General features: G+C 39.4%; 1 protein-coding gene across 1 annotated transcript in view; it reads left to right on the forward strand.

Moving 5' to 3' along the window:
- XKR4 (XK related 4) overlaps window positions 1-15,417 on the forward strand; it is a 441,333-nt gene that overhangs the window by 274,526 nt on the left and 151,390 nt on the right. The window lies entirely within an intron of this gene.

Raw genomic sequence — 15,417 nt, forward strand, 5'->3', positions numbered from 1 at the left:
CTGATGGGAGCTGGAAGCTGGAAAAGTCTCCTGTGCTCTCCTCCCACCTTCCCACCCCAGCGAGTGCCCCCTCTCAGCAGAACCTAATGGGCCAGAAGCTGGGAAACAGCCACAGTCCCAGCCCCTGCCTCCCAGGGAAGAGGTGATTGGCACACACTCCCCATTCTGTTCTGTTGCTTTTGTCTGCTTTCAGCCGAGAAACTTGAAAACCAAGCTTGTTAAAGCTATTCCTACTAAAAGCCTTAAAGACTGTCATATGGGACAAAGGCACGAAGGTCACGGAGATTGTGCCATGTAAAAAAAGTCCAAGCTGCCGAGCTCCGCTGCTCCTTAAACGTTATGACCACAGATCTCAGGTGGTCACTCAGTATTGCCTAGCAACCCAACCTGGTTTCTCCTCGAAATTGCACTTTACTGCTCCAAACTGACTGTTTCCTACCTTCTCCTGTGTCCCCCACTCCCAGTGATCTGCCGCCATCACTCTGACTGCTAACCTCACTTCTTCAGTGAGAAAAAGGAGCAATAAAATAAAAACTGCTTTATTTTTCCATGACTAAATCTACCACTCTACATGCACTGCCTCCATCTACCTGGCTTCCCTCCGTCTACAGTGGATAAACTGTCCAGGCCCCTATCTACCGACCCCTCCTCTTCTGCACTGGATTCCATTCCCCGTCCCCTGCCCAAGCTTCCTGTTCATGGAACTATCCCCTCTGTCCCTGTCCTGCATTATTGAGTTTTCCCTTCTACCGGATCATTGCAATCACACATAAACAAGCATACTGTCATAACCCTCATCTTGATTTAAAATATTAGCCCACATCACTTACTAACATGTAACTTCCTTGCTCTTCACAAACTCCTTGAAAGATCTGTCTATACTCTCTCCTCTTCCTCACTTCCTATTCTGTCTCTGTTTTTGTTTCATAGTATTTAAACATTATTTCTCAAGTGTAACATATACACAGAAAGTATGCACTTACAAGAAACTAACCACCAAGGAAACATTAGCAACGTCACAGAAGCCCTACTCTTACCCCTTCCAGATCAGCATCTCCCTCTTCCAAGTGTGCTCAATATTTTGAATAGATGCATTTTGCAGGTTTTGAGCTCTCTATCAATGGAATCATATATGATTGTGTGTGTTACACACATATGTGTGTTTCTGGATTCTTTCATTGGTCTTTATGCTCGTGCAGTATAATTGCATGTAGCTGTAACTCATTCTCGTTCTATAATTTGTCATAAGAATGAACTTCCATTTGTTTATCGGTTCTGTTGTTGATGAACACTTCTCAGTTTGGGGGCATTATGACTAATGTTACTATGAATGGGTTTTATGTCTTTGATACATGTATGCACATATTTCTGTTGGGTTAATACTAAGTGAGACTGCAGAGTCTTAGGTACAGGCACGTTGAACTGTAGCAGATAATGTCAAGTGTTTTCCAAAGTGATAGTACCAGTTTACATTCCTACAGCAGTACTTTCATGTGGAGATTGCTGCAAATCACTTCCGAAATTTGGCATTGATAGTCTTAATTCTAGCGATGAGCAATATTTCAATGTGATTTTAATTTGCATTTCTTTATAACGATCAAGGTAAAAAGTATCCTTGATCAAGAAGTCTCTTTCCTCACCCACTTACCCAATCCATTAGGAAGTCCTATCTGCTCCGCCTTCAGAATACATTCCAAATCTGATCGCCCTTCACCACTACCCTCACTCCCTCATCGCAGCCACCACCTGGCTGAACTTCTCCAATGAACTGCTGTCTGGCTTCCTTGCCTCCATGCTGTCTGTTTGCCATGCGGCAGCCATAGTGGGGTTTGCTTTGGTTTTTGTCAGTTTACTTCCCTCTTTAGAACCCTGATGACTCTCCATTGCAGTTAAAACAAGTACAGCTTTTTGTAATGAACGTGTGACAAGGCACCCTGGTCTGGGACGTCCACGCCTCTCTGCCCTTTCCCTGCTTCCCTAAGGCCAGCATCACTGGCCTTTTGCTGTTTTGAGGATTAGCCAGGTTTGCTTCCCCATCAGAGATGCTGCGTTTGCTGCTGCTTTGCCTTGTCATCCTGGACCTGCACATGGTTCATTCTCCTTACTCAGGACCACACTAGAACATCATGTCTAAAACTTGTCACCTTCCCCCACCGCTAGACTCTTCCTATCTCCATTATTTTCTCCATAGCCACTTGAAATTGTGTTCATTCATATGTATTAGTATTGTTCTTCTCTGTCACCCCTCCTGGAAGGCAAGGAGTATAGAAACTAGCCTGAAATATTATCTGACTACAGAATTTAGCATGTAATTAGCATACTTAGGAGCTATTTTATTTTTTATTGGCTTCTCAACAGGACTAGGCAGTACAGACTGATGATTAAGTTTCCATGGAAAATCATACTTTTTTTTTAATATAGATGAAAGACATGAGTTACCCCTGCCAAATATTATATTTTTAAAACTTCTATGTATTTGGAATTTTTAAAATATTAAGTTTTTACTCTCTAGTACACCTGATAGTGGAGATAAAATAGAAAACACAAATATGCACAAAGAAGAAAATAAAAATGGCCTCCTACTACTCAAAAATAATACAAATCCTGCCACTGAAAAATAATTATCCTATTTTGCTGCTTATCTTTATAGACTTCTTTCCTGTTTTAGTATATATGACATTAAAACATAATTAAAATATGGATACTATTTTGTAACCTTTTTTTGACACCTCATGAACATACATACCCATTAAAATATACATAATTCTACATCATTTCTAATGACTGCATCATTTGCCAATGTAAGGATTATCTTTTTCTTTTCCATTAATTCTGTTTTTGAAATCATACATTATCATCTATATTTGCTATAATAAATAGCCCTATGATAAACACATTAAGAACCAAATCTTTGTAGATAGTCTTAATTATCTGTCAAAGATGAATATCTGAAAGGGAAATTACTGGACTCAAGAGGAAGCAGGGTTTGAAGACTTTCGATACATACTGTTACACTGGCCATTTTATAGTACATTTCTTAAGAAGAATTCTGCAGTGTCTCAGGTTTCTGATCCAAATGCACAGGGAGTCAATGAGGGCAATAAATACTGACTGAGAATGGGACAAATCGCTTGAGAACTGGAGAAATAGCTCTTAATAGTGACCATTTGTATATGCAGGGCTTAATTCCAGAAAGCGTCCTAATTTCTTTCCTTGTTACTTCATTGTCCCCACCTTTATAAACTTTATTAAATCTAGCCCATTGAGCAACAGCAGTTCACTACTGATGAAACAAAATTTTAAGAAGAGCATCATCCATACTTGATTTGAAACAAAATTATAAGGAAAGCAAATGCAAATTCCTCAAAGCACAAGCCAAAAATCTGACCAAAGAAAACTTGTAAAGAGCTAAACCCTGAAAAGATTACAAAGCAGCTGCTTTCACTGGACAGTTGTGATTTCTTTGGCTTTATAAATATATTAAATGTATTCCACAGCATTTAGTGTGAAGCCCTATAGGGTATAAGGAAGACAGCATATTCTCCCCTGCTGGTGCTGACAAATTCCTAGACAAGGTGACACCAGTGTAGTGCTTGAACTCAAAGGCCATTACACATTCCTTCCCAGGAGCATGGAACCACCACCATTAGCACATAGTAGGCAACCAATCGATATGTATTGAATAAAAGGAAAAATGAATGCCTGATGTGTGACAAAGCCCTTCGTTAGGTGTGATTGATACAAAACCAAGTGACATAGCCTCTGCTTGCGCAGATTTCAACCTAATGGAAAAGAAAGACCAGAAAATTATCATAACTCAATAAGCTGCATCCTACTGGTGGCCATGTTAAGACCCTTTGGTGACACAGGATGATCTCTGGAAAATGGCACCAAGGAAGTAGAATGCCATGCTGTCCATGTTCAAAAGAGGAGGGTCAGGGGATATTGGGAGGATCAGGAAAGTTTTCATGAGAAGAGTGGCCTTTGAGCTGCATCACAAACTGTGCCTAACATTTCATCGTTCTATAAGGAAAGGATAGCAATGTGAACTGAAGCAGAAAGGGGAAGCTGGTGGTTTTGTCCACATCTGTCTGTTCAGCCATGGTGGTGATGATAGTCTCCTCGAAGCAATGGGATTCTTGGTGCCATTTACAGCACATACTCAGATTTATTCCTTACACTGAAAGGTCTTTCTAGTAGCAGGGTAAATCCTTACATATATGGTTTAAGCAAAACACAACCTGTTTTCCTATATTTCTTACTTTTCAGCCTGTGCTTTTGCACTGCTCAGTGCTTGGGATTACCGATACATAAATCAATAAAGTAGTACAATGCCAGTCTGCTCGATCAATACATATATGAAGTTGAGCTTTTAAAGCGTTGTCATCATCATATTTGTAAGGAGAGACTTGCAAAACTGACATGGCATGTTGGCCACATTGCTCCACTCTACTGGAAAGTATTGGCAGAGTAAAAGATAAGTGCCATGGGGGTAATGATGTTATTGATCCTTATTTCATATTCAATAGCCTCTGAGTCATGATGGTACCACCCCAAGTTATACTTAGAAGAACAGAGAGAAGCTTCATTTGCTCATCGTTGATTCCACTGCTTGAAATCAACTCTATGCGGCTTATCAGCCCCCACCACAGCTGTGAATAGTTTTGAATTTGAATCATTTTGAACATAATATGAAATAAAGGCCTGACTATTTTTGGGTTCTACTTAATTATCTCCAATAATCAAGCACAAATCTTGGTATTTTTCCACTCAGTATTCCTTCTCTCTCCATTTCTTTCCATCCCTGGGAGATGTGGTGAGCCTGTGTGTATGTTCAGGCACAGGGCAATACACTGGGCTCTGTGGGTTAGAGGGGGTGACAGAGAATGTAAATAACTGCACATGCATGGCTGTGGAGAGGAGATCTGATAGACAAGTGCACAGTGGTTGGCACACCCTGTTGGGAGCAGAGGCTTCTACTTGAATAGTGGGCGAGTCTACAGTGCTTCTGTCTCTATTCACTCACTGTCCCTTGACTTTCTCAAGGCCTTTTCTAATTTGCCAACCTCCCCAGATATCAGGAGTGTTTCAGACTTCATACCTTCAAGGGCACGGAAGCCCATGTTTATTTTCCACTTACCTGACTTTAGCCCAAGCTCAGAGCAGGTGTTTACTTTCACTGAATATTAACATTCTGTAATGATTATTTCTAAATACTAAAAATAAGTAGTGTGAATAATACTCAAAATGCTACCAAGCAAGGGCAAATTGAGGTCAACCTAATACAAAATTCAGAAGTGGCTTACTCAGGTATTTTCCCAAATAGCTTTTTTTTCTAGGAAGCCACAGACAGTGGTAGCAAGTACATGATCAGGATTTTCTGGCCCAGGTCTGATTGGGTGGGTGGATGAGGGAAGCTCCCACAACCACTTAAATAGTTTTCACTTTGCAGCCTGCTCACTATGAGCAAACATTTGCCATCATAAAGTGCACATTTTGACCTAGGACTGTATTTTGCACTCACCAGGCAGGTTGGAGTTAGACTGAGCCTTAGAGCAGCCCTTAGACATGTAAGCTAATATCTTCTTGATGACTCAGCAGGAATAAAAACTGGTATCATTTCCTGTTGAATGATTCAAGAAAGGCTTTTTAAGAAAATGTACTGCTCATGCATAGCAGTGTATATGTATGCAGTGGAGAGAGATCCAGTAACCCGCGTACTGTCAGAGCCAGATGCAAGCAGGCGGTGAGAAGAGCAAGTGATTCAATTGGTATGGAAAACGTCCCTTAGTCTAAAACCTCATGGAGATTCTCTCCTCAAAGCTGACAATGAAGCGCTGATTGCAGAAGGATGGGCTTGCTGAGTGCTGCCTGCCTGAGGTTTTGTCAGCACTTTCATTGTGATCCTAAATTTCCACAGCTTTCCACTCAGCTGTAGAAAAAGCTTGAGAGGCCAGGAGACTTAACAAGACTTCAAAGCTCCAAAACTTTTCAAATGTACATAATATTATCAATTTGGACAATTCTATAGGGCATGAAGTTCTCCAACTGTGGGGTTTTAGCCAACATAGGAGTTTTGATGAAGTACTTCCAGATTTTTGATAGCTGTAACACTGAGTGAAAATTCAAATTTGAAAACCTTAAAATGCATCTCCTATGACAAAAATAGGAAACAAATATTTTTAACATAGGCTTTTGGGATAAATGACTGAATAAATAGATGCACGGATTTTTAAAATCACAGGTTTAAAAAATCAACATAGTGAAGCCACTACAAACACCACTTGAAGTAAATTTCATTTCTGAAATGTTTTTATGAACACACAAGGAGATATGTATTTCAAATTCAAGGATGCCAGGGCATTTTGTGAAAGAGGGACTATGGGACCTTAAAGAATGAGGGAAATGAGTCTGGATGTAGAAATGGTTGGGAGGTCTGTGGGCCCTGAGAAGGAAGTCAGATCATGAGGCATGTGGGTGCTAAGACTGCAAATTCCAGCAAACAGGACAGAATTCTGAAGCTTGGGGGTTCTGAAAATCACTCTTTGTTCTTCAGGTCCAGCCTCACATCTTTCCACAATAGGCTGCAATGTCTTACTTAGGGCCTGAAGGAAACCTTCATTCACTCAGTCAGCAGGCACTGGTTTGGATCCTGGAAAAATGAAGATGCCTAAGACCGTTTACCCTTGCAGGGCTTCCAGCCCAGTCAGAGTGAGCAACATGTGGATGAGTAAGTGCAAAGGCTGCCATGGGTACGGTGATAGGGATCAGTGGAGGAGAAAAAGGCCAAGAACAGAATCCTGGTGGAACATTGCCTTTTAAGGGTGCAGAATAGAAGAGGAGCCTGTGAGCAGAAGGAAATCAAGAGAAGGGGAAAGATCAAAGAGCAGAGTGATATGGTAGCAAGGCAGCTGTTGCAAAATAAATGCCGTGAGAGAGTGGTCAAGAAGAGAATTGAACCTCATCAGTTAGATCTGGCAATTACGACATTACTGAACACACCAGAACATTTGAGTGCAGAGTTTAGGAGAGAAGTGAGAATGCAGATTGGACAAGATGAAATAGTGGTAGCAAGTACAGAATTTCGAGACCATAAAGGGAAGAATCCAATCAGTGAAGTGCCTAAGCTTACAAATTTCAGGATCTACACACAAACAAGACTATGGTGGAGGAATCATTGTAGGACAGACTTTAGAAGCAGAACAAAAGCAGTGTCTCTCTCTAATCCAGGTCCTACTCAGCTACCGTGGTGGTTAACAAAGGTTAGAGTGAGTTGATAAAGGAGACTCCACCAGTGAGGGAGCTGGACCAGAGCCCAGGGTTCCATCCAGACTCCATCCCTTTGGCAAAGGACCTTGATGTAGAGAAATTCCATCCGGAGTCATCTTCATGTCTTCACTCACCTTGCAGCCTTAAGGGTGTTGCATAACCACACTGAAGCCTACCTTCTCTGACCAGAAAAGAATCGAATATCTAAATTGCAGTGTTGTGTTAGGATCAAACAGTGTGAAGAACCTAAGCCTGTTGTGTGGCACACGAGGTTTTCAGTGGTCCCCCTTTGCCATCTTCTCCCTTCCTCCCCTCCTGTCTCATGGAGAAAGGGGAAGAGCACCCTCAGCATGTGTCTGCATTGTAAAATGAGGTTCATAATTCAATCTGATTTCTCTTTTAAATGACCATAGACCATTTTGAACTCATTTTACCTAACCTTAAAGTTAAATATCAGCTTGCTGTCTCTCAAGAGTTCTGTCTGGCCTTAGGTCACTCACGCCCTCTGGAGCCAGCACCAAGTGCGTTTGCTGTGCTCTTGTCTCTTGAACTCAGAGTCGTCCCTGAGGATTATGAACCTCAGAAATCCTCTAGCAAATACCACTTAGGCTTTGATCTCTTCACTGACCTATATTTTTAGCACAAAATACCTTTAACCTTGATTTTTTTGAAAGAATGCACATTTATGGGAGAAAAAAATGTTGTGCATTGTCTTTAAATTTAGAAAATTTAGAAAACACATCATCTTCGCTTCATTAGACATCAAAATTTCTTTTTCACACAAGCTTATTAGCATTCATATCTTCAATGTTAAGATATTTTCTAAAGTCCTAGAAAAGTATAAGATTCCTTAAATTGGAAGTTTTATCTCCTTTTTTAAAATAGACTTTATTTTGTAAAAGAGTTTTAGGTTCACAGCAAAATTGAGGGGAAGGTACAGAGATTTCTCATACACCCCTTGGCCCCACAGATACATAGCATCCCCCATTATCAATATCTCCCACCAGATGATACATTTGTTACAAAGACTAAACTGTGTTGATGCATCATTATCACCTAAAGTCCATAGTTTACATAGGGTTCCCTCTTGTGTTATACATTCTGTGGATTTGGACAAATGTATAGTGATATGTATCTACCATTGTAGTATCATACAGAGTATGTTCACCATCCTAAAAATTTTCTGTGCTGCCCTGGTTCCCCCAGCTCCTGGCAACCACTGATCTTTTTAATGTCTCCATAGTTTTGCCTTTTCCAGAATGTCATAGTTGGAATCACACAGTATGTAGCTTTCCACTGCCTTCTTTCACGTAGTAATATTTATTTAAGGTTCCTCCATTTCTTTTCATGATTTAATAGCTCATTTCTTTTGCACTGAATAATACTCTATTGCCTAGATGTGCCATGGTGTGTTTATCCAGTCACCTACTGAAGGATATCTTGGTTGCTTCCACTTTTTGGCAATTACAAATAAAGCTGCTATAAACATCTATGTGCAGGGTTTGGTGTGGACATAAGTCTTCATTTCCTTTGGGTAAGTACTAAGAAACACAGTTGTTGGATTACATGGTAAGATTATGTTTAGTTTTGTAAGAAACCACCAAATTGTCTTCCAAGGTACAGATGGTTCCAATCTTTACCATCTTGGATTCCCATCAGTAGTGAATGAGATTTTCTCACCAGCATTTGATGTCAGTGTATTGTATTTTGGCCATTCTAATAGATGTATAATGGTATCTCATTGTTCTCTTCATTTATGCTCTCCTGATGACAAATGATGTGGAACATCTTGTCATATGCTTATTGCCATCTGTATTTCTTTGGTGAGGTATGTGTTAAGGTCTTTGGCCCATTTTTTAGTTGGGTTGTTGTATTTTCTTATTGTTTAGTTCTAAGAGTTCTTTTTGTATTTGGATAATAATCCTCTATCAGATATACCTTTTGCAAATATTTTCTCCCAGTCTGTAGTTTATCATTTTGTCAGTGCTTTTTGAAAAGCAGAAGTTTTCAATTTTAATAAAGTCCAGCTTATCTTCCACTTCTTCCACTGAGTGCTTTTGGTGTTGCATCTAAGAAAGTCATCACCATACCCTATGTTCTATAAATTTTCTCCAGTGTTATCTTCCAGAGTTTTGTGATTTCGCATTTTACATTTAAGTCTATAGTGCATTTTGGGTTAATTTTTGTAAAGATTATAATGTCTGTTTCTAGATTTTTGTTGTTGTCTTTCCTCTATTGCCTTTGCTCCTTTGTCAAAGATATGTGGGTCCATTTCTGGACTCTATTCTTTATTGATCTCTTTGCCAAATTTTCATCAATAACACACTGTCTTGAATTTAATTCTGTCTTTATTTAATTCTTTCACCAGAGTTTTGTAGCTTTCCTTATTTAGCTCTTGAACATATTTTGTTTTGTTTATACGTAAGTATTTTGATTGTGAGGGTGCTAATGTAAATGGTATTATGTTTTTCATTTCAAATTCTACTTGTTCACTGCTATATATAGGAAAACAATGTTAACCTTGTACCTGCAACCTTGCAATAATCACATTAGTTCTAGGGTTGTTTTGTTGATTCTTTCAGATTTTTTATATAGATAATCATGTCATTTGTGAACAAAGATAGTTGTATTACTTCTTTCTCAATCTGTACACCTTCTGTTTCCTTCCCTGCCATATCTTCTTGATGTTAGAGACATCTCACATTTGTTACCAAGAGCAAACTGTGTTGACGCATCATCACACAAAGTCCATAGTTTACAGAGGGTTCACTCTTATTTCCATGAAAAGCATTAGTCCAATAAATGAATCATCATAAGTGATTATATTTCTTTCCATTTCCTCATCTCACACCCTTTTCTCTCTCCCTCTTTCTTACTGTCTACACACACACCCAGAAATACAAATGTGCCTAGTGTTTCAGGCACAGACTTCTTCTCAAACTTACAAGTCATGATGCCTAATGACAATGGCATTTGTCCTCCACCTCCACCACCACTCAGAGAATGAGAGAGATATGCAGGCTGGCTCCTCAAGGGCCATGATGAAGAGGAAGTTCTGATTCAAAAGACTGTTGTGAATCTTGGCTCCCCCACCTAATATCTTTGAGCTTTGACTCATTTCTCTACCTGCCTTCATCTATTCCTTCATTGAAGAAATGGGAAAAGTGAGCCCCACCTCACAGAGCAAGCATCTGGCAGAACCTGCTGAGACACTAAAGGGCAAATGTCCCACATCATACCTGGCAGGTGGCAGCTACTCAGGAAGCTTCTCTTCCATAGGGAATGTTTAACTGTGATGTGTCAGTACTGACAACAAAGAGCAGACCATTTATAACCAAAATATCAAACAGCACCAAGACTTCCCTAACAAACTCAGGGAATTAGTTAGGAATTCTACCACTTCTTTTTCCTCAAGGAAAGGGGGAGGGAGAAAAGATGGCAGGAAGGTAGGAGAAAAGCTCAACAACCTGAAATATCAAAAATTGAAAGAAAAACACCAGAACTCCATCAGTTCACTGGGCCTGCACGTTCCGTTGTTGACTTAATTCTCTGCATACTCAGTGCTTGGCGGGGGTTCTACATGCTGCACCTTTCACCTCAGAGATTCAGTAAAAAAATATGAAACGGTAATTTGATAACTATCAGACCCCAGAAAGGCACTTCTGGAAACACTAATTAGATTTTCCTCAGCCTTTTTTAATTTAGTGAGTTCTAGGAGAATATCACACCTCTCCTAACACTTATAAAGAGAATTTGTGAGCAAGATTGTGTACGAGTAATACCTATTCAATGCTCGAGGCAACATGTTGCCATGGTACCAATCAGATTGTTGTCTTCATCTGGGAATGGAAATTAAAACTGACAACGTTGGAGTGTAACTGTGTTTGTCCCCGTAAGCTGTGTTAGTGCTTGGGGAAAGGAGAGATCTAGTTTTGTTGTCGTTATTTCCTGGTTTTGAAACAATAGTACATTAAAATGAGTAGGGTATGAAATAGTGCTGTGAGTTTAAAGAAACAAAGAATCCCCCAAAGGAGCTCATTATTCTTTACATTTACATTATCAAAGGATGCGGAAATGCCAAAAAGCAAGTTCTTAATGGTCAGGAGCAGCAGTGTCATCTGAGAGCCAAAGAGAGTGAGTCAGTGACTAATGGGGTGCCAGGGCAAGATTGATCTGGAAGACTAATTGGCTATTTTTATGACTTTAAAATCTGATCTTATATTAGACCTATAAAGTAGCCATTGTGCTTCAGGGAACATCTGTGCATTTGGCTCTCATAGTAAAAGAGATTGCAAATCAAGAGAGGTAACCTGCTATGGAATAAAACAAGAGAATGATTAACTTGGAATTCAGGAAAGTGGTCACCCATGGGAATGAGGCCAAGGGAGGAAGGGGCTTCATAGGCATGGATAATTTCAATTTCTTAAGTTGAAAGGTATTGTATTATTCCTTTTGGAACTCCACATAGACAGTGAAATATATTCACAATAAAAATTCACTTGAAGAGGTAGAGAGGGAGAATAAAATACGGCAAGGAAATGGACTAGGGGCAGTGGATTCAAGTCTTGACTCTTCTACTAACTAGCTAAGTGATTATTGGCCTGTCACCTTGGCTGAGCCTCAATTTTTCTCATCTATAAAATAAGGCACGCTAAATGGTCAGTAGCCTCCCTCCCAGCTTGAAAACTATCCACTCTTTATTTATCACATGGAATATGATATTGATGAATTGATCATTTTGGGGAAATACTATGTTTTTGTCATGCAAAACCAAAAATTCTACAGTTACCATCCAATCATCTACCCCAGTTTGACTACAGAGTAAGTTAGTCTTTTATCCTAGCTGAGCTAGGATAAGTAATCCCACTATTTGATGAGCAGATTTTTGGAGATTCTTTACGAAAGGTGCCATATTATGAGGTTGATGATGGAACTTATAATGTGGGGGTCAGAGGTTCTGTCTGACACCAACACTCACAATTCTCTCTGTGACTGTCAGCTTGGCTTGTCAACTTCCCTGCCTGCAAACTAGCAACATGCTGAACTTAAGAGGCATCTAATTATTTCATGTTCAGTGATCAGGTGCTTCATTTCCCCCAACTAACTACCCAAAAATAACTTGCTTTTCAGATTGGGCTGATTACCATGTCAATTGAGTTTCAAGAAGATGCTCACTTTTGGTTTGCAGAATCAAGAAGATAGAACCATCCTCTTACTTCTTTCTTTCCACAAGCTTTTACAGAGTGCCTACAGTGCACAACGCCCTGTGCTGGCTGCTGGTTCCTACTTAATTTCAGAGCCCAGATAGGAGACGTGATTATTACAAATGTGCTCTGGGACATTGTAGCAATTTCTCAGGTCCTGGAGTTCCCTCCTACTCATTTGGATTTGTATGGGAAATGAGAATAGAGAGATTTGGGCTGCTGTCCTCCACTTCTGGTTTTTCTTCAGGCTTCAAGGTCAGTGGAGCAAGATGCACTTTTGTCACCCAACCAGCTCCTCGGACTCCTTCCTGAGCACTGTGCCACCTGCAAGCAGAACTCCCAGAGGCCCTGGGAGAACCCACCGGGGTTCTCAAGTTGAGCGCCACACACTGAAAACTGGGGCAAATGTCTCAAGCTTTCAGAGGCTCAATTTATTCCCTCTGAAACAAAGAACCTCCTAGGGTGTCTAATGAATGCTGGGAACGCTTACTATGGCCTAACACACCTAAGGCACTGAGCTCAAGGCCTGGCACTTAGTATTAACTCAAAAACATTATGTGTACATCCACTTACTGTCCTAAAATAATGAAGTGCACAATGAGGAAAGCCCTTGTCCTCAGAACTGCCTGCTGCCTTCCTGTTCTGATGGTTCTGATGAGAGGCCCCCTGAGGGAATCTGGCAGCATCCTAGTCTTTCAAATATGTCCAGGTATCCCTGAGGAATAATCAGATTTAAGTATATGCTTAAATGAAGGGGCCAATGACACTGAATGTGTTGTGACATCTTGGGAAGCAAAATCAAAAGACTGATGTCATCAAAAGGCTGCTGGATTTGGCCATTTTCCTTAGTCCAGCCCCTTCAAGAATTAATAAGAGAAGTTTACAAAATGTCTGTGATAGCATGTAGAAGAGTACAAGCTGTTCCTATAATAATCGAAATTATTGAGAAAAGAGAAGTTCATTCTAAATATGGAAAGGAAAAGGAAACCCCTCAGGAAATTAAATCTGAGTTCTGGGACATTCTTCTGCTTATGCAAACATCTAGAGAGTAACAAAAACTTACAGTTTAAGTGAACTTCCAGCTGCTGTATTTTTCTCATTTTGTTCATTCCTACTTATTTGTGTTTTCTATTTATTCAGATAACCAGCAAATGACTTCTTATGAGATACTAGGTAGGGTTTAAGCCCACCTGCAAACACAGAAACTGGGCTTTATCCACTAAATCACCCAAAGGAGAACCCATGCCTCTAACAGCCCACCTGTGTGCTTCCAGGACTTCCCTCTGTTGGCTTTGCAGAATTGATATCTCTAGCAACTGCTCTGTGCTTTGCGCCAACTAGTTATTATTATGGAAAACTCTGAACAGAATCCTGCACAGGTGATTTATGCACTCAGAGAAGGAACTTAGCTAGGTCATCTCTAAATCTAAGATTCAAAATAAGCAAAATCATGTTTATTTCAGTCAAAAATATGTTTTACTAAAACTCTGTCCACCTTTTTTTTTTGGTAGATCTAATATTAAGGTAACAGTTATCCTTGAAAATCATTTCACATCTAAAAATAAATTAATTTCTGATGTGTTGCACATCCAACACAGGAGACTTGGCAATACATATAGTCCATGTAGTTGATAATAAAACCAAGTATTATAAAAAAGTCCAAATTTGCAAGACATGTTGAAAAAAAGATGATATTTTCATTTCAAGAAGAAAGTAAAATTACTCTCAATACAATGTATTTCAGATCTCTGCTTTCATATTTTATCATGCCATTTATTCCTTTGCCTCTTTCTCTTAACTGAGAAATATTTTTTTGCCAAGGCAAAGGATAATAATTAGAATCAATAATAAGGTGTCTTAATATTGTTAAATATGAATTCTTTGAGGATGTTTAATAGGTTTTCAAATTAAGTGGAAATTCCAGTAATAAACATTTAGATGGCATCATTTCATCCAAGTGGCTCTGCTTTACCCTGCCTCCCCTCTACGCACAGGTGGAATCTATATTCTTGCTCCCATTTTCTAAATGGGGAGCTGAGATCCAGAGGGTTAAACACCAGAACTAAGGGGAGAGGTCAGATGAGGGTCAGGAAGAGACCTGTGTCTTATTTTCCAGTTACTTTGTGTTTCTGTTATAAAGCTCCTCAAAAAGTTAAATATTGTGCAAATTCTAAATGCTGCTATTAAAAGAAAGCATTGTTCTTTATCTCTGTAAAACATTATAATTAGAGATGCCTTTGTCAATTTTTCTCGTCCTAAATGGCCAAGAAAAGCAATAATTATCTGTCTGATGCTGAGGTTTGACAATTTAGTAGAAGAACTCAAAGTATGACTTGTATTCAACTCAATTCCAACAGGACTATGCAGTAATGAATGAAAATGGTCATTGACCTGGAACAAGATCACTTTGAACATGACACTATTACACAAAGCAGTAGCATTTATTGTCATACAACCACTTTTTAAAGGCAGTTGTGAATATATTCCAAAGAATAAAATGCTAGCTACTAGGTTTTGAGAAGCAGAATAAAATATGATACTGACTTACTGAGGGGTAATATATTTTAGCTGATATGGCTGAGGTGGCTTGTTTTAGAGTTTATAGCAATAAAGGTAATCAGGTGATTCTTAATGTTGCCAAGAGTGCTGCAGTGGGACCATTAAAGGGAGGCAAAAGGAGGGCGTTTGGAGGTCAGAACTTCGATTCTGGAAGATTACAATTAGGTATTGATTCCATTGACACTTAGAACATCCTAAAGGTGGAAAATTAGTTTGTAAAAATTTGTTTTGTTACAGAAGAAGGTTGAGTGAGCGCCCAACTAATACCAAGCTTTATCAGCTTGTAATCTGGAAGGAAGTTCTATTTATTAATGTTTACTAATTTTTAAGCAGCTCTTTTTTTAATCATTCAGGATTTAGGTACCTGGTCTTACTAATTTCTAAA

This window comes from Manis pentadactyla, chromosome 3 (genome assembly GCF_030020395.1).
Source record: "Manis pentadactyla isolate mManPen7 chromosome 3, mManPen7.hap1, whole genome shotgun sequence".
In the NCBI taxonomy this organism is placed as follows: Eukaryota; Metazoa; Chordata; class Mammalia; order Pholidota; family Manidae; genus Manis; species Manis pentadactyla.